The sequence below is a fragment of the Choloepus didactylus genome, chromosome 7 (assembly GCF_015220235.1).
Source record: "Choloepus didactylus isolate mChoDid1 chromosome 7, mChoDid1.pri, whole genome shotgun sequence".
NCBI classification, from domain to species: Eukaryota; Metazoa; Chordata; class Mammalia; order Pilosa; family Megalonychidae; genus Choloepus; species Choloepus didactylus.
The window spans coordinates 72,670,842-72,697,399 of record NC_051313.1 but is presented as its reverse complement, the minus strand read 5'-3'; the positions used below and the strand labels follow the sequence as shown (position 1 = coordinate 72,697,399).

The 26,558-nt window shown below is 36.6% G+C and overlaps 1 protein-coding gene and 1 pseudogene across 4 annotated transcripts in view; both read left to right on the top strand.

Moving 5' to 3' along the window:
* The window catches only part of BCKDHB (branched chain keto acid dehydrogenase E1 subunit beta), a 268,629-nt gene that overhangs the window by 141,009 nt on the left and 101,062 nt on the right, over positions 1 to 26,558 (top strand). The window contains exons 9-10 of one of the 4 annotated variants that reach the window (XR_005217874.1): positions 22,868 to 23,161; positions 24,516 to 24,583. The exons of 2 other annotated variants lie outside the window; for them this stretch is intronic. The gene's annotated coding sequence lies outside the window, so the exon portion shown is untranslated. The remainder of the gene's footprint in view (positions 1 to 22,867; positions 23,162 to 24,515; positions 24,584 to 26,558) is intronic. One more of the 4 variants, XR_005217875.1, reaches the window with a different exon arrangement.
* On the top strand, positions 4,322 to 5,299 carry LOC119539411 (annotated as a pseudogene).

The following is a 26,558-nucleotide window of genomic DNA, read 5'->3' as shown; positions in this document are numbered from 1 at the left end:
TGGTTATATACAGAGCTCTGGGGCATGGAGAGGGATCTCTGGCCCTGACTTTTCCATTGGTCGCTGGATGACCTTGGGCAAGTGAGTCACCTTTCTCTATTTTCTTTCCCACTTTATGAAATTTAGACATTCTTTGTAATCCCTAGTCTTGAAAAAAGTTTGCCACAGTTAAAGGGTAAATAAGAGGTTCTTGAGTGAGTTAACACCTTATCTGGTTATGTTAGTTACTATAGATAGAGTGATTTTTCAGAGTAACAGAGTAAATTAAGCAAAATACCCCAAATGGGTTAAATGTGTATTCCAGATTGTCTATGTTAAATAAAAGCTGTAAATCTGGTCCAGTTTATATAAATCATTTCAGTCTCTTTTGTGGAAAAGCAATGTACTTCTTTATGTTGTCCATGTAAATTGTATCATAGCATTAGAAAACTTTAGGGGAGACTGAAGAATTGTTTAGTTACTTAAACTATTAAAGTCCTTTCAAGAAGTCTAGTTGATTTCCAAGGGCCCTCAAAAATGATCTAGTTAACCAAATTTTTTGATTGCATCAGGATTATTTCATTTTTTTAGGGCTCTCACATTCTAATATAATTCTGCTATGTTAAAAAAAAAATAGTGGGTGATTTATGCTCACCCTGGAGAAGGATCTGGATTCCAGTTTGCATAAATTTAATTTCAGCTTTTGCATTCCAGAAGTCTATTTGTTTTTAAAATCCTATTAGCTTATTAACACTCCAGTTCTTATTTTTGGGTGCTCTATAAGTCTTTAATAACCTGAGCTGAATCCTGAAGTTAATAATAATAATTACTTAAAATAAATTAATAATATAAACTATATAAATTAATTTATAAATTATATAAATTAATTTATATTGATATAAATTAAGTTAAATAATACTGTAATATAAAAAATATAAATTAATAATTATGCTGTCTGCTTTTAGTGGGATGACTATAAAACTCCTTAAAGGGAATCCTGTGGTTATGGATCTAGAAGTGTTGTTCTTGAGGTAACAGTGTGGTCTTGATTATTTGATGAGAGGTTTTGAAAATTATAAAGCATTCCACTAATGGTAGAGCTGTTATCGAATAAGAGTAAATCTGTAACTCATTATAGTTTTCTTGCTTTTTATTCTCTTGAGCCACAGAAAGAACCCACTATAAGAGGTTTGGAAATATTTTCTCTTAGGATTGTGGGATGACAGAGTGGTTACTTTTTCCAACCACCATAGGTGGTGATTAGGCCCTTAGGAATGACTTTGGGGTACTTTCTGAGAAAACAGTAACAACCTTCCAAATAGCTTATAATAAATAAAGTATGTAAGACATTTTTCCTCAGCCAGATGTAATGTTCAATAGTAGAGGAATAAATTTAAAGAGACTTCCCCCAGGAAAATTTGAGGAATGCCTAGATGTACTAAGAAAGCTATCATGCTGTTAGAAATAAGCAAACTCTTTTCCCACTTCCAGGAAAAAATACGTGATGGTTCATTTAAATTTTGTTTTTATGATTTCTTAGATAATGCATTGATAAAACTTAAAAACTTAAGTTTTGTCCATAGATCAGTGAACTTTGAGCTATTATTGAATCTTTTTTTTTCATGATTCAAAAATGTTTAAGTAGATAGTGGCAACTTTCATTTCATTCATTTTCTTGAATGTTTATTAACTTATATAATTTTTCTAAATTAAAATTGAATTTACTTACAGTAGGGAGAATCAGATTTTGGGGAGGCTTGGGGAATTCTAAAGATTGCAGTTTATACCTGTGTCCTTGAGCTCCTCTCAGCCACCTAAAACAGGAACTTCAGGATTTTCAAGCAGAGGAACAAGCTAGAGGACTTGTCCTGAAATATTTTCTTTGCATGCACAGGGCTTTTATGCCGATTTTGCTTATTAAGGTAGACTTGGAGGGGTGAAGGGGGCTTTATATGAGCCATAGGTAGCACTTCATACTGCCACTGCTCTTTAAACAAAACCTGAGCCAGAAGAGGCATGTATGCAAAGACCAGAGGTGTACTTGTGACTCAGCCTGGCGCCAGCCTGTGCTCTAAGAAGTCTTGAGGACTTTGTTCTCCTTTCTGCAAGTTGAAAGAACTAGCAGTGGAGCGGTATAGTGTTAGGACCTTAATATTGCCAGAGATCACTGGACTTGGGAGGCTGAGAATGCCTCAGGGAGCCTGGCACCTGCCCAATAATCCAATGGCAAAAGTATTTACTAAAACACTACAGAAGACATACTGCCAAACTAGGGCACACAAAGGACATTCTCAATAAAATTTTGTATCTATTCAGTTTATTCCTTCAATCCGTATTCATTGAAAACTTTCTAGAACCAGGAACCAGGTGTTCTAGAAATGGAGGACATAGCAGTGAACAGAACAGAAAATATTTTGCTCTCTTGGAGCTTAGATGCTATTGGGGGAGACAATCAATAGACAAATATACTAATAAATATATAATAAATTTTATGAAAAAAGCTGAAGCAGTTTTAAAGTATAGGGAGGTGCTATGTCATATGGTTGAGCAGGGATGACTACTCTCAGGTAGTGTCTTTTGAGCAGATATTTGAATTAAGTGAAGGAGGAAGCCATGTAAATATCTGGGGAAAGAGTAGGTAGTATTGATAGCAAGTACAAAGGGCCTGAGGCAGGAACGTGTTTGGCCTGTTGGAGGAACAGCAAGAATGGTGTGGTTATAGCAGAGTGAGCAAGGGTTGTAGGAGATGAGGTTAGAGAAGTAACCAGTGGTCAGATCAGGAACAAACCAGGGATGCCTGCTCTAATTATTATTAACCAACACTATTCTTGGAGGTTCTAAATAATTACAAGAGACTAGAAAATTTGAAAAAGTTGTTAATAAAGATGGAAAAGAAAAATACCATTATTTGTATTTTAGAGGACATGATAGTACAGTTGTGAAACCCAGGAGACTAAAGAATACTAAAATTAATAATAGAATTGAGAAAGTATGCTTGATTCACAGTCAATATTTAAAAACAAAAGCCAACAACGTTTCCCTGTACTAGCAATAATTAGCCAGAAATAGAAAATTATTTTAAAAGTCCTACTCAGAACAGCAATAAATAATCAATAATAATAAAACTATAAAATACTTAGAAACACATTTTAAAATAAAGAATGAGTAGACATATGAAGAAAAGAATAAAATCTTATGGAAGCCCTTAAAGTAAGACTTCATCACCTAAATACCATTTAATACAATTCCAATTTGAATTTCAGTGGAGTTTTTAAGTTTTTTTTTAATTTCCTAAAAATATTTGAAAACTTGATATAGATGAACAAATGCTCAAAAATAGCTAAGAAAGAAGAGTGAAGGGGTTGTTCCATTAGATAAAATTGAAACCTACTGCAATGCTATGTAATTAATCTTATAGCTAGGAATTGACATACAGATTAAGGGCTGACAGGTTTTTCTGTGAAGGTCCAGATAGTAAATATTTTCAGCTTTGTTGCCATATGGTCTGTCTTGACTATTCAACTCTGCCATTATAGCACAAAAGCAGCCACAGACAATACTCAATTGAGTGGGAGGGACTGGATTTCAGACCGTAGTTTGTCAATTCATGATATAGATCATGATGCCTCAGGAAGTAAAACATACAACAACATATTTTCTAGTTCCCAGCTCAGAGCTTATCCATAGTATGCATTTGAATATTGGGGCACAAAAAGAATTAATAAATATAACTAGAATCATAAATATTACTGCATTTCAAAGGTGTATTTTGCCATAGAGTGTTACCACATTATTAACAAATGAAGGTGTTTTACCCTTGCATCAGCCACAGAGGTTTCACATCATAATGGTGACTGACTAGTTCTTTTGAACTGTCAACAGAGAGAGAAAAGTAGGCATTTGTTACAATGAATAACTAATTGTGATTCTGTAGTAGATGTGTTTTACAGATCAGTATTTTTCCAAAGGTCTAGTGTTTTATCAAATAATTTATATGGGTCTCCTTTAAACAGTTAACAATCACTTTTCTCTTCATATACACACACATATTTATATTCTCTCTATAACATATATACATATACTCTTAATTTATTGCAAGCACATTTTAAAAGCACAGAGCTGCTGTGGGGAGTTTGGGGCTGGGGGCACCTGGAAGAGCCGCTGCCAGCCTGCTTTTCTGGTACCAGGAGGGAACAAAAGGAGGGAGTGTGAAGAGCTGTGGGAGTCAGAGTCTCTGTTGAGAACTGAAGCCAAGCAGGCCCCGCTCAGGCCCCACAGCCTAGCCCAACCCATGCTCATGATGGTCCCCCTGCCCAGCCACCTTGGGCCCACAGAATGTTAGATGTAACATGGCTCCATCATCACCCAGGTGAAAGGAAGATTCTCACAATGTGAGGCCTGGGCTCCAAGTCCTGTCCCAAGAAGCATCATGGATGAAACATCTTTAAGGCCATTTTTTTGTTATTTTCTACCCAGCATGTTGGCCAGTCAAGCTCTTCCACCCAGGTGTCTGATGAAGGAAACCAACACCACTAAGTTGGATCTGCTCGTGTCTCCAGTACCAGTTTTATCCGATCCCAAGGACTGCCTGCTCTCACAGGTGACAGAGGAAGATCTAGGAAGGATCTGAATAGTCAGTGACCTTAATGAAATCCTTGTGCATAGCTCCTTTAAGCCAACCAACAATGCTGGCTTCATAGAGCCTATAGAGATTGAGGGGACCTCTCACTAGGTATATGTGTGCAAGAGGCCATATGTGGATTAATTCCTGAGAAGATTGGGAGAACGCTTTGAATGTGTCCTCTTCACTGCCAATCTGGCTAAGTATGCTGACCTATGATGGATCTGCTAGACTAGTGGGGGGTATCCAGGTTTGCCTATTTTGGGAGTCCTGTGTGTTCCACCAGGGCTTCTATGTAAAGAAGCTCAGTCACTTGGGGAGGAACCTGGGGAAAACCTTCATCCTGAACAACTTGCCTGCCTCTCTTACAAGTATTCTACCCAGAGAATGGAGTGCCCATGGAATCTTGGTTTAATGAGATGGCAGATCCTGAGCTGCTGAACCTGATCCCAGCTTGACAAGTTGAGCAGAGCAGAGGAGGTCTACCTCAGTTTCAGGCAGCTGCAGACCCCTTAGCCTTTCCTGCATCCCAGCAATGGCCATCCTAATAGAGGAGGAACCTGTGCTACCCACATCCCTATCGTGCTTGTCCAAGTGCCTGGAGTGTGACCTGTGATCAGAGCCCAGGATGGCTTGTGGGAGTGTACCTGCTGATTCTGTGTGAAACCCCCCCCAGAACCTGTCTCACTCCCATCAGAATCCTGCCCTGCCCACCTACAGTTCCTCAATAGAAAGGCCATCCCCACTTCCCTTGCTTCTCCCTTCACTCGCCAAAGAACTCTAAACAGTGTCCATGCATGTGGACCAAAGCCAAAAACAAAAGCAAAAGAACTAACAAAAAACACCATAACAGAAATTCAAGTCAAAAATTGCCAGGAGTCCATCCTTTAATCAGATCATCATCCTCATTTGTTCGTATCACCATGTGAATGTGTAATATACATAATCACATAGCAATATCATGGATAGAATTTAATATTTTATACTTTCATTTAATAATTTTTCTACTTTTTTAAAAATTATTTTTTCCCCTCTCCTTACCTCCCCGCCCCAGCATATCCAATTTTAATAGCATAGTGTGTATATTTTTGTGGTTTCAAATCCCGAGGGATTTGAGATTTCTTGAATTTAATAATTGTTTCTATTTTAGCACCATCTTTGCTCTTAACTCATTAGCAGAGCAATGTCTAAAATGCCCTAATTTCAGTCACAAATCAAAATTCCATTCCATTTTATCTTCAAAGGCTTAAATTTCCAGCTTAATCCATTTCTCAAGATGGTTCATAATGTTCAACCTAGCCATCTCCAGGGCAGTGGCCTTTCTCAAGTCATTTTGGCATAACTTTTACAAAATGTCTTTTATGAACATACACTGAAACTTACTTGAAATAATTCCCACCTGGGAATGAAAATGTGACCTTCATCTAAACATTTATATTCTTTTATATCTTGGGGAAAACCATTATTGTTCTTACCTGCCTCTTGATACTTCTGTCTGGGTGGTGGTTTCCGGCTATTTATCGGAATGTAGTGCTTCTTATTACTCTGAACTATATTCATCTTAATTGGGCTTTCCTAGCTCAGGATTATTTAAACTTTCTTTAGGTAAAGGTCATATCTGTTTGGAATTCTTAATCTCTGCATTTTATCTATTTTGCTTGTGTCAAATGCCCAGTGACATGGAGTACTACTGTATGGTCTCAATTTGTTAGATCTCCTCTTTCATGATATTCTAAGTGTACATTTTACCATCAGGTTTTATTAAGAGACCCCTAAAAGGAGCAATGCCTTTCTATTTCCTGAAATTCTAAACGCCAGCAAACCAAATGGAACATAAATTAAAACATATAGAAAACTTAGTGTCAGTCACTGAAACCTTGGGCCTGCTTATTATTCCATGAAGAGACGAAGAAAATAGTTCTGAAAGAGCATTGTGACTATTTAGTTGACTGTTGCTAGGTGGGGACTTAAATTTTTGACTGCTTTGATTAAAGATAGAATAGGAATGTTTGTGTTCCTCACCTGGAGGAATGTGGTTTTAATCTGTATGTAAGTTCAGGGGTGAGGGAATTTGTGGTAGTTTGAAACTATATGTACCCCAGAAAAACATATTCTTAAATTTAATCCATTCCTGTGGGTGTGAACCCACTGTAAGTAGGAACTTTTGATGAGGCTACTTCAGTTAAAGTGTGACCCACCTCACTCAGGATGGGTCTTAATCCTATTGCTGGAATCCTTTATTAGAGAGTGAAAGTCAGGCAAAGAAAGAGAAAGCCACAGGAAGCAAGAAGCTGAAACAGAACCTGGAAGAGAAGGAAGAGACCAGTAGATGCTGCCACAGGAGGAACCAAGGATCACCGGCCTAGAATGCCACAGTCTTTCATGGAAAAGGCATCATCTTGATGATGTCTTGATTTGGACGGTTTCCTGGTCTCAAAACTGTGAGCGAATAAATTCCCACTGTTTAAGCCAACCCATTTCATGGTATTTGCTTAAGTAGCCTGGGAAACTAAAACAGAGATGAAGGTTTTTTGTTTGTTTAATTAGAGAAGTTGTAGGTTTGTAGGTTTACAGAAAAGTCACACATAAAATGCATAAAATACAAAGTTTGCATACACCACCCTATTAACACTTTTTGTTAGTGTGGTATATTTGTTACAATTCATGAAAGCACATTTTTACAATTGTATTCTTATCTATAATTGTATTACTAACTATAGTCCATAATTTACAATAGGGTTCACTGTTTGGGTTGTACAGTCCTAAGTTGATTTTTAAAATTTTTATTGTAGAAACATATATACAACCTATAATTTCCCCTTTTAACAACATTCGTATATAAAATTCAGTGCTTTTAATTACATTTACTGTGTAATGTTAATTACATCCACAATGTGCTACCATCACTACCATTCATTAGCAAAACTTTACAATCAACCCATATAGAAACTGTACAACTCAAGCATTAACCCCCCATCCCCTACCCCCAACCCATCCCCTGGTAATGTGTACTTCAGATTCTAACTCTAAATGACTTTGCTTATTCTAAATATTTCATGTCAGTGAGATCATACATTTGTCCTATTGTGTCTGGCTTATTTAACTCAACATGATGACTTCAAGGTTCGAGTTTGTTTTCACATGTATCAGAGCTTCATTCCTTTTTTATGGCTGAATAATATTCCATTGTATGTATTTACCACCTTTTATTTGTCCATTCATTGATTGATGGACACTTGGGTTGCTTCTGTTCTTTGGCAATTGTGAATAATGTCACTATGACTATCAGGGTGCAAAATCTGTTTGAATCCTTGTTTTCAATTCTATTGGGTATATCCCTGCAAGTGGGATTGCTGTGGCCATATGGTAATTTTATACCTAACTTTCCGAGGAGTTATCTGAGTTGTCTTCCACAGTGGTTGCACCATTTTATATTGTTTGTCTTTTTATTATTGAGTTGTAGGATTTCAATATATGTTCTGGATATTGAACCTTTATTGAATAAATAGTTTCCAAATATTTTCTCCCGTTGAGTAGGTTGCCTTTTCACTTTCAGGATAAAGCCCTTTGATGCATTTTGACTATTGATAGGTTCCATTTATCTATTTTTTCTTTTGTTGCTTGTGCTTCAAATGTAAAGTCTAAGAAACCATTGCCTAGCAGGATACTGAAGATGCTTGCCCACATTTTCTTCTAGGAGTATTATAATCCTGGCTCTTAATATTTAGCTCTTGGATCCATTTTGGGTTAATTTTTGTATGTGGTGTGAGAAGATTTCATTCTTCTGCATGTGGATATCCAGTTCTCCCAAAACCATTTGTCAAAGAGACTATTCTTTTCCAATTGAGTGGACCTAGGAGCCTTTCCAGAAATCAGTTGGCCACAGATGTGAGACTCTTTCTAAACTCTCAATTTGATTCTTTTGGTCTGTATATCCATCTTTGTGCCAGTACCATGTTGTTTTTAATACTGTAGCTTTGTAATAAGTTTTAGTTAGGAAATGAGAGTCCTCCAACTTTGTTCTTGTTCAAGATGGTTTTGACTATTCAGGGTCCCTTACACTTCCAAATAAATTTAATGATTGGCTTTTCCATTTCTGCAAAGAGGGCTGTTGGGATTATGATTGGGATTGTGTTGAATCTATAAATTGCTTTGGGTAGAATTGACATCTTAACAGTATTTATTCTTCCAATCCATAAGCATGGACTGTCCTTCCATTCATTTAGGTCTTATTTGATTTTTTTATGCAAGGTTTTGTAGTTTTCTGTATATAAGTCATTTACATCCTTGGTTAAATTTATTCTTAGATATCTGATTCTTTTACTTGCTATTGTAATTGGAATTTTTTTTCTTCATTTCCTCCTCAAATAGATCATTGCTAATATATAGAAAATCACTGATTTTTGCATGTTGATCTTGTACCCTGCCACTTTGTTGAATTTGTTTGTTAGCTCTAGTACCTTTGTTGTAGATTGTTTCAGGACTTTCTGTATATATAGGATCACATCTGCAAATAGTGGAAGTTTTATTTCTTCCTTTCCAATTTGGAAGCCTTTTATTTCTTTTTCTTGCCTAATTGCTCTGGCAAGAACTTGCAGTACAGTGTTGATAACAGTGCTGACAGTGGGCATCCTTGTCTTGTTCCATATCTTATAGGAAAGCTTTTAGTTTTTCACTAGAGTATGATGTTAGCAGTGGGTTTTTCATATATACCCTTTATCATGTTGAAGTTTCCTTCTATTTCTAGTATTCTAAGTGTTTTTATCAAGAGAAGATGCTAAATTTTGTCAAATGCCTTTTCTGTCAAATGAGATGATTTAAGTGTTTTTTCCCCCTTTGTTCTGTTAAATTAATTGATTTTCTTATGTTGAACCACTTGGGATAAAACCAACTTGATCATGGCATATAACTCTTTTAATGTGCTGTTGGATTCGATTTGCTAGGATTTTTTTGAGGATTTTTGCATTTATGTTCATAAGAGAATTTGGTTTGTAATTTTCTTTTCTTGTAGTATCTTTGTCTGGCTTTAGTATCAGGGTGATGTTTTCCTCATAGAATGAGTTAAGTAGTGTTCCCTCCTCTTCAGTTTTTTGGAAGACTTTGGGCAGGATAGGTATTAATTCTTCTAGGAATGTTTGATAGAATTTCCCTGTGCAGCCTTCTGGTCCTGGGCTTTTCTCTGTTGGGAGGTTTTTGATGACTGATTCAGTCTCTTTATTTGCAGTTGGTCTTTTGAAATCTATTTCTTCTAGAATCAGTATATGTTATTTGTGTGTTTCTAGGAATTTATCCATGTCATCTAAGTTGTCTAGTTTGTTGGCATGCAGTTGTTTATGGTGTGCTCTTATGATCCTTTTTATCTCTGTGGTGTCCAGTAGTAATACTCCCTCTCTCATTTCTGATTTTATTTGTGTACTCTCTTTTTTTTATGTCAGTGTAGCTAAGTGTTTGCCAATTTTATTGATCTTGTCAAAGAACCAATTTTTGGTTTTGTTAATGCTTTCTATTGTTACTTAATTTTCTGTTTAAGTTTTTCTGCTCTAATCTTTGTTATTTCTTTCCTTCTGCTTGCTTTGGGTTCAATTTGCTGTTTTTTTTCTGTTTTTTTCCAGATGTGCCGTTTGGTCTTTGATTTTAGCTGATTTTAATGTAATTATTTATGGCTATAATTTTCCCTCTGAGCACTGCCTCTGCTGCATCCAGAAGTTTTGATATGTTGTGTTCTCATTTTCATTTGTCTTAAGATATTTACTGATTTCCATTGTGATTAGTTCTTTGATTGCTTGTTTAAGAGTGTTTTCTTTAACTTCCATATATTTGTGGTGTTCTCTACCTGTTATTGATTTCCAGATTCATTCCATTTTGGTCAGAGAAGATGCTTTGTATAATTTTAATCCTTTCAAATATATTGAGAGTTGTTTTGTGACCCCACCTGTGGTCTATCCTGGAGAATGATTTATGTGTACTTGAGAAGAATGTGTATCCTACTGTTTGAGGGTGTACTGTTTTGAATATGTCTGTTAGGTGTAGTGCATTTATCATGTTTCTCAAGTTCTCTTTTTCCCTTATTGATCTTTTAACTAGATGTCCTATCTGTTGATGACAGCTGTGTACTGAAGTCTCCAACTATTATTGTAGAGGTATCTATTTCTCTCTTCAGTTTTGCAAGTATAGCTTTGTTTATTTTAGGGTATCATGGTTAGGTGCATAAATGTTTATGATTGTTTTCTTCTCTGTGGGTTGCCCCTTTTATTAATATATAGTGTCTTTCTTTGTCTCCTGTAATGGCTCTTGACTATTAAAGCTCCTCAAAGTCTATTTTGTCCTATGTTAGTATAGTTACACCAGCTGTCTTTTGGTTACTATATGCATGGATTATCTATTTCCATCCTTTTACTTTCAACTACTTGTGTCTTTTGGTCTAAGGTGAGTTGCTTGTAAACATCATATAGTTGTGCTCTTTTTATCCATTCTGCCACTCTGTATCTTTTGATCAGAGAGTTTAATCCATTAACAGTCAATGTTATTACTGTAAAGGCAGTACTTCAGCCATTTTTTCCTTTGGTTTCTATGTCATGTATCTTTCTTTTTTCTCCTGTCCTTTATTGTAGCCTCCTTTTTTTAATTGATCTTTTGTGATGCATCTAACTGATCCCTTTCTCATTTCAATTTCTGTATATTTTTAAAATGCCTTTTTACTGGTTTGTGTTACATAACCTACCTTTAAAGCCTTCTGTGCTGGTTTGAATCTATTAATCCCCCACAAAAGCCATATTTTTTATTGTACTCTTGTGGGGGCTGACTTATTCATCTTTTGATTATTGTGGGACCTTTTGATTAGGTTGTTTCCATGGAGATGTGACCCACCCAACTGTAGGTGAGACCTTTTGATTAGATCATTTCTATGGAGATGTGACCCCACCCTTCCAGTGATTAGTTCACTGTAGTTCTTTAAGAGAGCTCACAGACAGAAGGAGCTCAGAGAAGCTGAGACAGATATTTTGGAGAAAAGCTAAGATATGTAATCCAGAGTTTTCCCCTGGGAGAAGCAACGCTGACACAGACCCAGATGAAGCCAGAAAGATGTTTGCAGATGCTAAGCTAAGAGATGAAGCCCAGAGTTTGCCCCAGAGAAGGTAAGAGAGGACCCTAGATGCTCAGTAATGCCCTGGGAGAACAAGCAAGGATGCACAGAGGCTGAGAGAGAGAAGCCAAAAGACACAGAAGCCATTTTGAAACCAGAAGCCAGGAGCTAAGGACCAGCAGACACCAGCCACATGCCTTCCCAGCTGACAGAGGTGTTCCAAATGCCATTGGCCTTTTTTCAGTAAAGGTATCCTCTTGTTGAAGCCTTAATTTGGACACTTTTATGACCTTAGAACTGTAAATTTGTAACCTAATAAATCCCCTGTATAAAAGCCAATCAATTTCTGGTATTTTGCATAATGGCAGCTTTAGCAAACCAGAACACCTTCTAATTTGAGAAGATACCAATTTAAGTTCAATAGCATACACATCTCTGCTCCCATCTGTCCCCATCTTCTGTCTCTATGTTGTTTCTGTCCCACATTACCTCTTTATAGCTTGTGTGTCCATTATTTGTTAATAGAACTAATTCAATTGTATCCTAATTCTTACAGGAATTAAAGATTAGTTATATATTGAGCATACAGTACTGTTGCATTTTGCATTTACCCTTTAGTTACCTTTATTGAAGATCTTCACTTCTTCACACTGCTCCAAGGTACTGTCTTCTATCTTTTCCTTTCAACCTGAAGGACTCCCTTTAGTAATTCTTATAGGGCAAGTCTTTTGGTGACTGACTTTCTCTGTTTGTGTTTATCTGTGAATGTTTAAAATTCTCCCTCATTTTTGAATGACAGTTTTGCCAGATAAAGAATTTTTGACTGGCAATTTTCTTTTTCAGTATCTTAACTATATCATGTCATTGCCTTCTCACTTCCATGGTTTCTGATGAGAAATCGGCACTTAGTCTTGTTGAAGATCCTTTGTATGTATTGAATAACTTTGGCTGCTTTCAGAATTCTCCCCTCATCTTTGGCATTTGATATTCTGATTAGTATGTGTATCACAGTAGGTCTATTAGGATTTATTCTGTTTAGAGTATGTTGCTCTTCTTGGACATGTATATTTATGTCTTTCATAAGTGTAGGGAAGTTTTTGGCTGTTATTTTCTAAAATATTCTTTCTGCTTCCTTTCCCTTCTCTTCTCCTTTAGGGACACCCATGATAACATACATTTGGATGCTCCATGCTGTCATTCAAATTCCATAGACACTGCTCAATTTTTTTTGTTCTTTTCTCTATCTGTTCTTCTGACTGTATGATTTTGATTGTCCTTTCTTCTAGTTCACTGATTCTTTCTTCTGCCTGTACAACTCTGCTGTTGTATGCCTCTAGTGTATTTTTAATCTCCATTATTTTGCCTTTCATCCCCATAATTTCTCTTATGTTTCTTTTTAAACTTTCTAATTCTTCTTTTTGCTCACTCATTTTCTTCTTAATATCCTTATATTTATTTCTATCCATATTTTCCTTTATCTCCTTGAATTGATTTAGGAGATTTGTTTGAATTTCTTTGGTTGGTAGTTCCAAATTCTTTGTCTCCTCTGAAGTTATAATTTTGTTCCCTTGACTGAGCCATATCTTCCTGTTTCTTAATATAGCTTATAATTTTCTGCTGATATTTAGGCATCTGATTATTTTGATATGTTATCTCTGAAGTTCAGTTTCTCCCTCTTTTCTACGGTTTTATTATAGATCTATTATATGTCAAGATCCTTCTTTGATGCTTGGTCCAATTTATACTAGACTTTTAGAGTAGGCTGAGTTTAACTGTTTAGATTTTCTCAGGTCTTCTGTTCTTGATTCTTGTCATAGATATGTGGTACAACTTTTAAGATTGCTCTTTTATTTGTGACTTTTGTGGTTTTTTTAACCTCCAGAAGAAAGCCTCCTTCTTCAGGAATTCTGATATGTGTTCTTTTTGTTTTTGTGCAGAATTTTCTCCCCAGCTCCTTTGATTTAACTTCCTCCTTCACTCAGTTTCCCCCTTTTATTACACTTTCCAGTTCTCAGACCCATCCTGCATTGCAGCAGTTCAGTTTCATACCCTGCCCCCACCCCACCCCACCCCTTTTTTTTCCTGTGAGGCTTTTCTGCCACTAGTTACTTTTCCTTTAAGGATCCAGCCCCAGGTAGCCAGATTGGTCAATCCAAAAAGGTCCATTTTTTTCATGTAGGTGATCCTGTAGTCAGAGACTGGGCTGAGTGTGTGCACATCTTGCCAATAGTTCTGTTGCATTCTCTTATATTTCTTGGGGGCCCTTCTGTAGGTAATTCTAGTCAGCTGCCTATGTTCTGTCTTGGGTTTTTGCAGACTCAGGTCCCTGTGCCTGAATATGCATTGGGTTTTTACTCGCTGCTGTGAGTGGCTTTATGTTCTGCGTCCACAACAGGAGGTGCCCTGGCTATGCTGTGTGTGAGTTTTAAGCTGTGCAGGACCTAGTGAGGCCAGGTGGGTTCTCACTGCTGGGTCCAGGCTGTATATCTTTTATTTTTTTTTGGTGTTTCTTTTTCTTTTTCTTTTTCTTTTTCCTTTTATTTTTCACTTTGATTCAGCATTTGTCACATCCTCTGGTCTCTATTGTCCTCCAGAGTTTTAAGCAAGTGGGAATTGTTCTTTTATTAAGTTGTTTCTGAGAGGAGACTTTCCCAGGGGATGTCTTACATTTCCACGTTGATGATGTAACTCGAAAGTTTTGAATAGGTTAGTCACTTAATGATAAGTGATGTCTTAAACTTATACTGTTCTTTAGTTTTCAGATTAGATGATAGCAACAACGATAACAATAGCTAGTATTTTTGTATCAAGCATTGACTAAGCACGTTACATTTGTTCCTTATATGGTCTTCACCACCTTAAGAGAGAGTTACTGTTATCATGCCATTTTACTTTTGAGGAATGCTTAGACAAGTTAAGTAACTAGCTTAGAATTAATCACTAAAAATAAAAAAAGCCAGTTCCGAGAATATAGTGTCCTCTACAAAATAAAGAGATTATTTTTTAATTAATACCTGAGCTGAAATTTGAACCTAAGTTTACCTGAAACCATAGCCTATGTTCTTGATCTTTAAGGTATATTTCTTCTCACTTGATTGTCATGTTAATTCTTTGTGAAGGTCAGTGGCAGTTAGTAGGTCTTATGGAAATAATTATATGGAATAAAATTGGGCCCTAAAACTCTCCTTTTAATTCCTTTGGTAATGAACTACGGAACTTAAAGTCACACTCTACCTCTTGAACAGTCTCATTGTCTCTTTGAGGTATGTGTAGCATACAATGGCAACAGAAACAACAGTCAAATTTTATTGCACTGTGGAACAGTGAAGTTGTGTTGGGAATTGAGGCTTCTGTGAGCCACTGGCATTAGGAACCACTGTTGCTTGATCGTGCCATTCAGATGGGAATGTCTAGCCAAGAAACCAGAGGCATCAGTGGCCAATCTTCCAGTAAGATCAGGCTATGCTGATAAGCCCAGCAACTACTCTGTGCTCCATGTAGAAAGGCTTTGTTTGCAACCCTTTGAGTCTGGATGGGAAATGTAAAACTAATTTATTAATATCAGTGTATTCAAGATATGATTCAAAACAGTTCTTCTTTAGCCATTTAGATGTTGTTGTTCTTTAATAAAACATTTGTGTGAATTATTGCCTCTTCTCTTTAAGATTGTATTGCTGTGTTCCCCAAGTACTTTATCCTTATAACTAATTATAGAATGCTTTGTACTATATTACGGTCATTTGCTTACATGCCTTCTCAGCTATACCAAGGGCTGTTTGAGAAAAGGACTTTTGTATACAGTTTTGTACTCTTACAGGTTAACAGACTTAGGTGGTCAGTCATTGTTGAACTGATTTTAATTGTAAAACTCTACTGTTTTGGCTCTCATGTTCAGAATATACTTATACTTTCACTTATATCGAACTCAAACTATAGGTCTTAGTTCAGCGGGAAAAATGAACATTTCATCTATGAATGTAAATGTAATTTTAGGTCTTGTGGTCTTATGTATTTTCATATACACTTCTACTTTTTCTGTTGTTTATATGTAAAAAAAAGCTAAAGCCCTCACAATATGGCTGTTTCAAACATTTTACATATATTAATTCATTTATTCCTTACAACATCAGCGAGGTAGCTACAACAAAAATACTGAGGATAGAAAGGTTAAATAATTTGTCTCAAGTCACATTCCAGCAAGTGTTGAGCCAAGATTTGAACCTAAGCAATTGAGTCCAGATTCTGTGCTCTTAACTACTACTCTATGTGGTTTCATTTATCTGTGTGCACAAAATGCTTGTGAGTCTATATATAGAAAGAGAGATGTTGACACATTTTCTCCAATTTTTTTTTACAAAAATAATCCATACTTTTCTAAGTTCAACTTTTGATATCAAGTAAAATAATTAAAACTTTTTTTCATGTGGATTTACTTTAAGAGGAATTTATCTTCATTGGAATGGGTTTGGAAGAAAACCGTCAGAAGAATAAGGGAAATTTAAGACATACTTTGTAGAAGACATAGATATTTCAATTTGAGAACATTTTATAATGGAAAGTGGTTTTCAAATATTTGAAGACAGTAATTGGTGGAGGTTTTAGCTTCATTCTTTATAATTTTAACAAATAAAATTAAGACCACTGGGTAGAAATTTTAGGATAACAGGTTTTTGCTCAGTTTAAGGAGGAGCTTTCAGCATGGATGGACTAGCTGCCTTAGGAGATAATGAGCTTTTTCTCACCAGAATGCACAGGGATAGGCTGGAAAGGTTGTTGCTGAAGATATTCAGGCATTTAGTTGGTTTGAAATAGTTGACCAGATTTGAAGTTCTTTCTAAACCCACAGTTCAGTGATTCTAAGAATTAAGTACAGAAGTGATTCTGCTTTATTAATTTATTCTTATCACACTCCTCACTACCTAGAAAAGTATTTGCATATAGGTGACTTCTAGGGAAACTCATGCTTATTAATCCCAGTGGTTGCAGAAAGGAATGCCTGCCATAACTATGTGTTTATTCAACATTAAGCTCAAGGAAAAATCATCCATCAAAATTAATGATAATTGTTCCTAAAGATCCCATAGTGTTTATTATGTGTCAGACACTTGTTAAGCACCTTATACATATTATTTTATTTACTCTGCAGAATAACCCTGTGGTGTATGTACTATTATTGTCTGTCCCTATTTTATAGGTGAATAAATTGGAGCTCAGAATGGTTAAGTAACTTGCCCATGTTTACATAAGCCAGTGAGTTGGCATGGTCAGAACTTGAACACAGGACTTTCTGACTCCAAATTCCATATGCTTAATTACTGTGCAGTCTTCCTAGCCCAGATCAGAAATTGAAAATCAAGATAATTAGCCCACCAAGGTTCTCAGAATATGATGTTTTTGTTGTTTAGTTCAGGAGAAAATGTTCAGATCATCTCCATCAACTGCAACAGACTGCTGTAAGAACAGGAAAGAGTAAAACAGAAGGAGGAATGGGGTGAGGGGAAGCAAGAATTTTTTTTTTAAGTAATAAATGGTTTTTATGGAGGTAATTATCTAAATTATTCAGGAAACAACAGTTAATTATTTGCCGCCACCGAGAGGGGAAATTTTCTCCCTTGTGATGAATGTACAGTCCTGGATATTGATTTCAATATATAGAGGCAGTGTGTATCTCAAAGTGCTACTCTGTGGTAACTGTGTAAATGAAAAAAAACATTGTCTATCTTAGGTGATGAAGAGTCTGGGAAAGAAGTCTGCGCTGGGAAAAATTTGAGAGTTGTCAACATATGGATGGTATAATCCATGAAACTGGATAAGATCACCAAGGAGTGAGTGCAGATAGATTATAGGTACAGAGAGGAAGCCTTGGGACACTTGAACATTTAAAAACCAGGGAGAAGAGAAGGGAGCATCAGAGAAGACTTAGGAAGGAATGATCCGTGAGGTAGGAGGAAATTCAAAAGTGTGTGATATTCTGGAAGCCAAATGAAGACAGTGTCGAGGAGGATGTGGACAGCTATGCCAAATATTGCTGATAGGGCCTGTCAGATGAATATTGAGAACTGAGTTTAACAACGCAGAGGTCAATGGTGAACTTAATGAGAAAAAATTTGGTGGAATGTTGGGGGCAAAAGCCTGACTATATTGAAGAGGAAATGAAAGGAGAGGAATTGGAAACTGCTAGTGTAGAAAACTCAAGGAGTTTTGTAGCACAGGGAAGTACAGGAAGATGGTATGTGGTGGTGGCAGTAGGGTGAAGAGAATTTTTATTTTTAAATTTTGAATAAGTGGGATAAATAAGAACATGATGAGAATGGTCCAGTAGGTGCAAAATTTTGATAATTTACTTACATGCATATATATATGCATATAGTTTTTGTTCCTAACTGCTAGTGTTCCATGTATGAATATCTCATAATTTTTACAATTTATTTATTCTTTTTCTCATTAACGAACATTTGGGTTTTATCCAATTTTCTCAATTACACATAATGCTTCAGGGAATATTTTTGTACCTGTTTCCTCATACCCATATGTAATATTTCTCTCTGGTAAATACCTGGAAGTGAAATTTCTGAGTCACAGCTTATTTCTATTTTCACCTTTTCTAGATATTTTCAAATTGTTATCGAATATTGTTGTACTGTATATGAACTCACCAGCGGTATATGAGATATCTTGTGTGAAATGACATCCTACTGGTTTTAAATCTGCATTTCCTTGATCGCTAGTGAGGCTGAACATCTTTTTATAAGCATATTGGCTATTCTGGTTCCTTGTCTATAAATTGCCTCCCATTTTTCTACTGGGGGAAAGTAAACATTTCTTATGATTTGGGTTAGCTCTTTATAATTCTGGATAAGAAACCTTTATGAGTTATATGTATTGCAAATATCCTTTCTTAGTCTGTGGTGTGCATTTTAACTCTTTTAATGGTATCTTTCAATGCAGAGAAGTTTTAAATTTTGTTGTGGTCAGATTTATTTGTCTTTCCATTTTTGGTTGTGCTTCCTTTTTTCTCATTTAAATTCTTCCTTATCCCAAAGTTGTAAAAATATTCTCTTTATTTCTTTGAACAGTTTTAAAGTTTTATCTTTCAATAGGTCTTCAATAATTTTTAATCCTTATTTTTTAGTGTGGTTTGAGGTAGGAACCCCATTTTATTTTTGACTGCACCATTTTATTGACTAGTCTGTCCTTTTCTATGAATCTGTGTTGTCGCTTCTGTCAGCATCTAATTTTCATGTACACATGGTTTTGTTTATGGGCTCTCTATTGTGTTTCTTTCTATTTTTGTAGATCCTTGCACCAATACCTTTCTGTCTTAACAGTGTAGTTTATAATAAAGCTAGATATTTGGTAGGGCATATCTTCCCAACTTGCTCTTCTTTGTGGTTTCTTTTTGGTCCTTGTATCTTCTGTGGTAATTTGAGAACTGATTTGTCAAGTTAAACACACACATATACATACCTGTTGGAAATTTGATGGAAATTGCATTTAATTTATAGATAATTTGGTAATATGACATTTAGGCAATATAGATTCTTTCTTTTTATGAATATAGTGTATCTTCCCAACTTGTTAAAGCTTTGCTTCTTCAATAATCTGTATATTTACCATAAACTTCTTGCTTATGTTTGGTTAAAAATATTCCTTAGATAACTTAGATATTTAATTGCTGTGACTATAGAATCCTTTTTATTCCCTTTTTCATTTTCTTTTTTGTTATTATTGGTCCATAGGAATGTCATTTATCATTGAGTATTGAACTGTATTGGGGGTTGGATGGATTGGTAATAGAAAAGCAGTTTGGAGGAGGGAAAGGCTTCTAAAAATGAACACAAGATGATGAGGGACTGCGTCAGTGAGAGTGGAGAAGAGAGTGTGGTTTTGTAGCCATCGAGGCAGGTCACAAAACTTCATGACTTAGTGAAGTGAAGGAGTTCAATGAATTGAAGAAAAAGGAAGACTCAGGTAGAGGCTTGTAAGTGGCTGATGATCCTGTTAGGTTATATTGGGCACGTATGAAGTGTTGAAGAGGGAATGCTGAAAGTTCTTTTGGAGATTTCATTCTAGTCAAGTGAGTTTGGTTTTAAGAATTGGAATCCATGTGAATTAGCTCAGGAAAAGTCAAGCAGTAGAGTGTGTGGGTAAAATGAGAGTCTTGAAGGAGTCCAGCAACAAGACCTGGTAGTACAGCCAGGTCTCAGGCTCTTTATCAGACTAGTTTTGATTCTTGCTGAGCATTCACTTGATTCTCCATTTTCCACTAGCTTCTTCAGTGCTAATCCAAATTTAAAACTGTAGCACGTGCTACCAATTGGATATCTGTGATATGTCTTATTTGAAATTCCAAAGTGTGACTATATTTGGCCTAATTATCTTTTTAAAAAAGGCTGCCAGGTCATAGGGTGCTGGCCAGTCCACATATTGGCTGTTTGTTTTGTTTGGTTTGGTCAGGTACTCACTAATGGTTCTGTCCTTCATGTGTGAGATGACTGCACATCCCAGTTTGCCAAGTATAATTGTTGTCTGAGAATAATTATTAATAATACCCTTTTCTCTCTCAAAAGTATCTTGGCTTGGACAATATACAATTTGATCCCCCTACTTTTTATTTCCCAGTGGCTACAAAACATGACTATTTATTCTGTAAGCAGGGATTGTGGAGAAAGAGTGTGGTGCTGATTGGTAACTAGGCTGGAGGGTACATCTATGGTATAGTAGTGGTAAACTTGAAGAATCCGTGTGATGTCCAAACAGCATCCACTGGCAATGGGGTGTCAGGCTAAATGGAAGAGAAGAGATAAAGTGTGACATTTGAGTAGGTGTCTAGAGACTCAAGTCAATCAGGCTAAAAGCAGATCTGTAACCTGAGTATTCAGATAGGGGTCAGAGTAGAAAGAGTGGTTTGGCAGATGATGAATGTTGGGGCATCTCTTGATCAATCCAACAGTTCTCTCTCTTAATTAGCGGTTGAGGAGAAAGGATTCAAGTGTGGAGCATTGGAGCCCTAGAGATATATTCCAGCCACAGGCTAACTGGGCAGTGTGGCTAGAATCTAGTTACTAAGAAATTGGACAACAGGATAAAATTTAGCTATGTAGAGACTAAAAAGGAATTAGAACCTAGCACTGAGTGCCCACTAGAAGTGTAGAAATATTAGGAGAATGATATGGAGCCAGCTCATTCCCAGGCAAAAGTTCCTATGTTTTACTCTTCAGCATCAAACACAAGGGCTGGAATGTAAGTGGATATGAACCCAAGGGTGTGAGTGTCCCTGTCAGGGGAAGGGATAAGGAGAAGGGAGCCCCATGGTTCATGACAAACTTTGTTCCTTGATGAAGTGAACATCCGGTGAATACAGCTGAATCAGTGTTTATCTGATATGAGAAAATTCAAGGTGGGTAAAAAGAGCATACTATATTCATGTCTACATAAAACCAGGTTAAATTAAGCATTGGCTGAGAACAACTGAGAATTAGATAAATCCTCAAGTACCAATAGTTTAAAAAAATCTTATTTTAAATGTATTTCAGTGTAAATATAGGGACTTAGATTCATGAAGCCTATGTTTATGCTTGCCTATGTTAATAATTAATTTATATAAAGATGATTGAACAATTCATCTTCTTCTTTCAGTATGCTGTGACAATGAAATTTACAAGCACTAATTATAAGCAAAGTGCCTAAGAGAAAATACACCATTTCCTTATGCCTGGTCTTAAAATCTGGGTTTGTACAGCAGAAGCTATTGAGTTTTCATGTCAGAAAAAGTAATTTGTAAGCACGTGCAAAGTATTGATATGTGGAGAACACTGACGTATTTGATGACAGATGGAAGTGAGGGTTGAAGAGTTGTGGAGAAGGAAGTACATGGTCTTGAGATGTTTTGTGTATGCATAAGTGTGTCTTGAATCATCAAATAGCATGGCTGAGGTGTGTGTTGTAGAAGAATAAATAACTAGACAGTGAGTTTCAAAAACATGTTAGAAAGTTAAGTTTCCTTTTGAGGTAATATCCCATAGAGATTCTAAAAGAGGGGCTGCTCGTAAATGAAATCTTGAAGGGCTCAAATATAATTACCCCCCCAAAAAAATTAGCTTAGTTAAAATCATGTTAAAAGATTTAGGCATAAATCCTTTTGTTTTGTTGTTATCTAAAGAACAGAATTGTCTTTGTTCTGAGGGAGAAATGGTTAACAGGCATTTTGTTTGTGCAGTTTGTACTTTTTGTATGTGTGCATCTACTGTAATAGCAACAGATAATGTCTTTTAACAGCTCATGGAAAGAATTCGTGTCTTTTCTACCAAAAAGCTAGCTGTGGAGGCTGACGAAAGTCATTATATTATAATGACTTTTGGCTCAAGAGAATAATTATATCTTGGAAAAAGTGAAGGAGTATGGTAACTGAAGAAAAATGTCTGTAACACAACAGATTATTTAAACAAAAATACAGTGTTTCTTCTTTAATTGGATTCTCATGGAATATTGGTTTAAAATGTGCTGACCAAAGACAGTATCTGAAAGAAAGAAACTTTGGTGTTTTGAATCATACTTTTTCTAACTTGGGTTCAATTTGATTCAGCAAACTTTTATTGAGCATCTGCTCTGGAGCTAGACTGCCTGAGTTTGAATCTTGGTCCTACCACTCTCTCTGTGCATCAGTTTCCTCATATGTAAAATGGAGATGATAGTAGTAATCCCTATTCACTGTGATTATTTTGACAGTGAACTGAAGGTACTTAGAATGGTGCTTGCCACATAGTAATTTCTGTGTAAGCATTGGGTATTACTTTGTGTCAGTAAACTAAATTAGAGAGTGGGAATTTAAAGGGGCTTGCACTTAGTGGAGAGACACATAAACAACCCAACAGTTTCTGTATTTTCTGATAATGCCATGAAAATGTTTATGAACAGATTGCTATGGGAGCACAGAGGTAAAACAGCTAACAACCTTGAGGTAGAGGGGTTACTTTTCTGCACAGAAATTCAAGAAAGGTTTTCTGTAGGAGGTTGAGCTGATTGAGTCCTGAAGCATGAATTAAGACTTAAGCAGAGGGTGGTCAGCACTCAGCTCTGGGGACGGTGCAGGCGGATGTCCCACCCTCCAGCATGAAGCATCTTGCCTCCATGACTTGGGCCGCCCTGACCCCTCAGCCTGGTCTTTGCCTCCTTCTCCTCAGCTTGCCTGGCAAGAACAAGCAGTACCGACTCTTCAACCTTGGCCACCCACTGCCCAGACCCTGGTACCCTGGAGCAGTGCTCACAGGCAGCCCAGTGTTGCCGCATTGGAGTGGATGAATACGGTGGATCACTACTGCCGTTGAGTGGAGTCTCTGGTTTCTCACCCTCATCCTGCTCTGTGTGGACAAACTGATGAAGCTGACTCCAGATGAACCCAAGGACTTCCAAGCATGACACTTAGAATCATAGTCCCAAGAATGTCATATGCTACCCATGTGGAGAATAGAGAGAAGGTAATAGTGCTAATGTGGTTTCTCTCATTTTAAAGTCATTTACAACTTTAAGCTTCAGTTACTTTTAAAAGGGAAGGCTAAGAGTTCTGCTGTTATTTAGCTGCCTATGTGAATGTTTCTATCATCTCTCTCAGACTTTGTTCTTTAAATTACAAAATGAGGAGATGTTAGTAAGTACTTTCTAACATCTTTTATATCTTTTAAATTATATTTTGTGATAATCATGAATTCTTTCAGTTAGGGATCAGAGGAGAGGAGGATGGGTTCATCAGAAGGAAGAAAACGACAAATGATTCATCTTGAAACAGTTTCTGCCCTTTGTGAGGAAACATGTATTTAAACTGGATCAACACTAAATAGTCCTGAGACAAAAAAGGAAAATTGAGAGGCCTCTAAAATAGGTGGGAACATTTTCTAGAGATGGCAAATGAATCAGAGCTGCCCAGTTCCTCTTTCAGGAACTGAAAGGATGGCCTTGCTCATCCTGCTGTCTTGTGGAAAAACAATTTCTGAAACTTAGTTGCTTAATCAGCAAAATGGGATGGCATTTATTGTACATGAGTATTAAATGAGTATATAAAAATGTCTGCATAATGCCTGGTGCATGCTCTTGACAAATACATTAGTATGTGTTTCACTTTTTTTTTTTTAAAGAAATTCTGTGAGTTTCCATAATGTGTGATGGTTCGATTCCCTAGAGAAGAAAAGGTTCATAAGTAATGTACTTTGATTTAATATCTGCAAACAATTTTTGAGATAAAACTGTGTCATAGTGCAAAGAGCAATAGCCAAGAAAAGAAAAGGGATATCAAGATTTATTTCTGGCCAATGTGAACAGAAGTAAGCCACTTTACCTCACTGGGCACAAATTTTCTGAGTGGAAAATGTATGAAATCAGTGGTTTCAAAATCAGTTGCAAAAGCTCATAGAGCTATTTGAAGCAGTAAATGAAAGGCAGGTGAGTACGAGTCCTGTCCCTTCAGCCAGAACAGCTTGGCTCTTATCTCTTATGTACATTGGACCTTACATTAGTAAGATTTTACATGCTGCTTTAAAAAGCAGAGACCACACCAGTTGGTCTGAGAACACTCCAGCTCTATGAGTCTGTAGATTCTTAGACTACTCCAAAGTGAATTATGTCTAGTTTCTGCCACTATTATATTCAGTTTTCAGGCGCTTTGTAAGTTGCTTTTCTTTTGTCTGCACCAGGAGAAACGATAGACTGAATCTAAATAACCACTTTTTTTCTTTTAAGACTGGCAGAAGGAAGGAAAGATGGTTATATAATTTGATGGTTATGTTCCCAGATGCTGCACCTCAGCTTTATTCTCACCCTTGAATCTCTCCATTATAGCAGAGGGAAGAACTATCAGTAAATTAAAAAGGAAAACCTGAGGAAGAAAAATAATCATCAACTTCCAGGTATCTAAGAGCTTCCTGGTATAAAGAATCTGATGGTAGATGTACTTTCATTATAAAATTCAGCCTTTAGTAATTGATGCTGTCCTCAGTACAACCACAGTGTGATACAAAATCAATACTGTGCAGGGCTTTTCTGTATGCATATGCCACATGTAGAAATAAAATATTAAACAGCAAAGACAAAAAAACAAAACAAAACAAACAAAAAGACTTAATCAAATGAAGAAGAGGAGGAGGAGAAGACATCTTAGGCAGAGGAACCAGCCTAAGCAGAGACATAGAATTATGAAAGAACATGGCCTTTTCAGAATGATAAGCAGGCTCGAATGCCTGGAGGTTTCAGAATCTGTTATGCAAGATGGCAGTTGATGAAGATAGGAAGATAGAAGGGGCCAGTTGGTTTAACGATTAGATTGGATAGTTGTATAATTTAAACAGAGAAGTAAGACAATTACAAAATCTTGTAGACATGGTATAATGAATTCTGGAAATCTGACTTTGAGTCTGCTTGTATATAAATAAGCTCTGTTTCATTTATTAATTAGTGTGACAGTTTTTGTTATTGCCTAGCAGTAATGGATACCAACAAGTGCTCAAAAAAAAAAAAAAAAAAAAAAAATTCCTTCAAAAAGCTCAGGAAGCAAAACATAGAAAAAGCCAGAGACTAGATCATATTCATTTGTAGCTTTTTGAGCTTCCTTCCTTACTGTGCCTAATGCTGCATCTGGTCACCTTTTTCAGACACTTGGTAAAAATATAATGGAGAGCATTTTAAGTTCTGACACTCGTCATTTGTACTAGCAGTTACAGAGTCCAGTTGAGTCCACTGGAATTTGTAATACTATGCAAGTGATTATTTCTTGGTGTGGTTCTCCATACTATTAGACTTCTGCTATGAGTAGAAGAATACCATGAAGAATGAGCAGTTCTTTTATGTCAGTGGTCCTTCTCTTATACTCTCTGGAAGTTTTAATGTATCAAGAAGAGAGGTAAGCATTTTCTTATTTAAAATAAAGGAGAGAAAGGAAGATGTTTTTAGACCAACATGTGGGAATCCAATTTAGGATAATCTCAGTGGTATAAAATTTGTGATTCTTTAACCTGTGAAAACGTAAATTGTTATGCAATATAAAGCTTATATTTTGTTCATGTACAGAAATGTGACTTTATTTCTCTGTAACTGAACTCAGTGTAATTCTGGAATCTCCTTTTCTGCTGATAGTGAGAAAACAATGCAATATTGCTACTTCAAATTAACATCTGTTTAGCACTTGAAGGTAAATATCCAGTCAAATTCAAGATATAATGTAGTCCATGCAAAATTTGTAGTCACTCGTAAGGCTGTTGTTCCCTCTAAGACTCTACCCTCTTCCCTCCCTTCCTCCCCTGACACCCCATACATACACTCCAGAGGGATCAGTCTCTAGACCCCTGATGCTCCCTGGCTTCTCCTGTGCATCTCATCTTACTTGGGCTTTGGCTTTTGTCTCCATGTTATTCCCTGGTGCTGTGCCAACAGCTGGGGCATCCTGTAGCTGATTCTTTAGGTAAGATAATACCATGCTGGCTCCCCACAGTTCCATTGGCTAGCCCCATAATTCACCTTGTTCATTATCCCCGTTCCCACCCTCATGGCAAGCCTCTCTTAAAGGGACTGTGGGAATGTTTTTGGATGTCTTTGACCTCCCACTGGAGCTAAGGAGGACAGAGAAGGGCAGGACTCTCAGTCCCATTCAGGCCTGACATACTTCACCACCATTGCAGTCCTATGGTATGTACCCCATACTGGCTGTTTTATTTTCCTGGCTGTTAAGTCAAATACCATGCAATGGGTTGGCTTAAACAGGAATTTATTGGCTTATGGTTTTGTAGTTAGAAGAAGTCCAATATCAAGATGTCATCAAAGCCTTGCTTTCTCCCAGAAGACTGTGGTGTTCTGGGGCTGACTGCTCATGATCCTTAGCCCTTGGCTTCT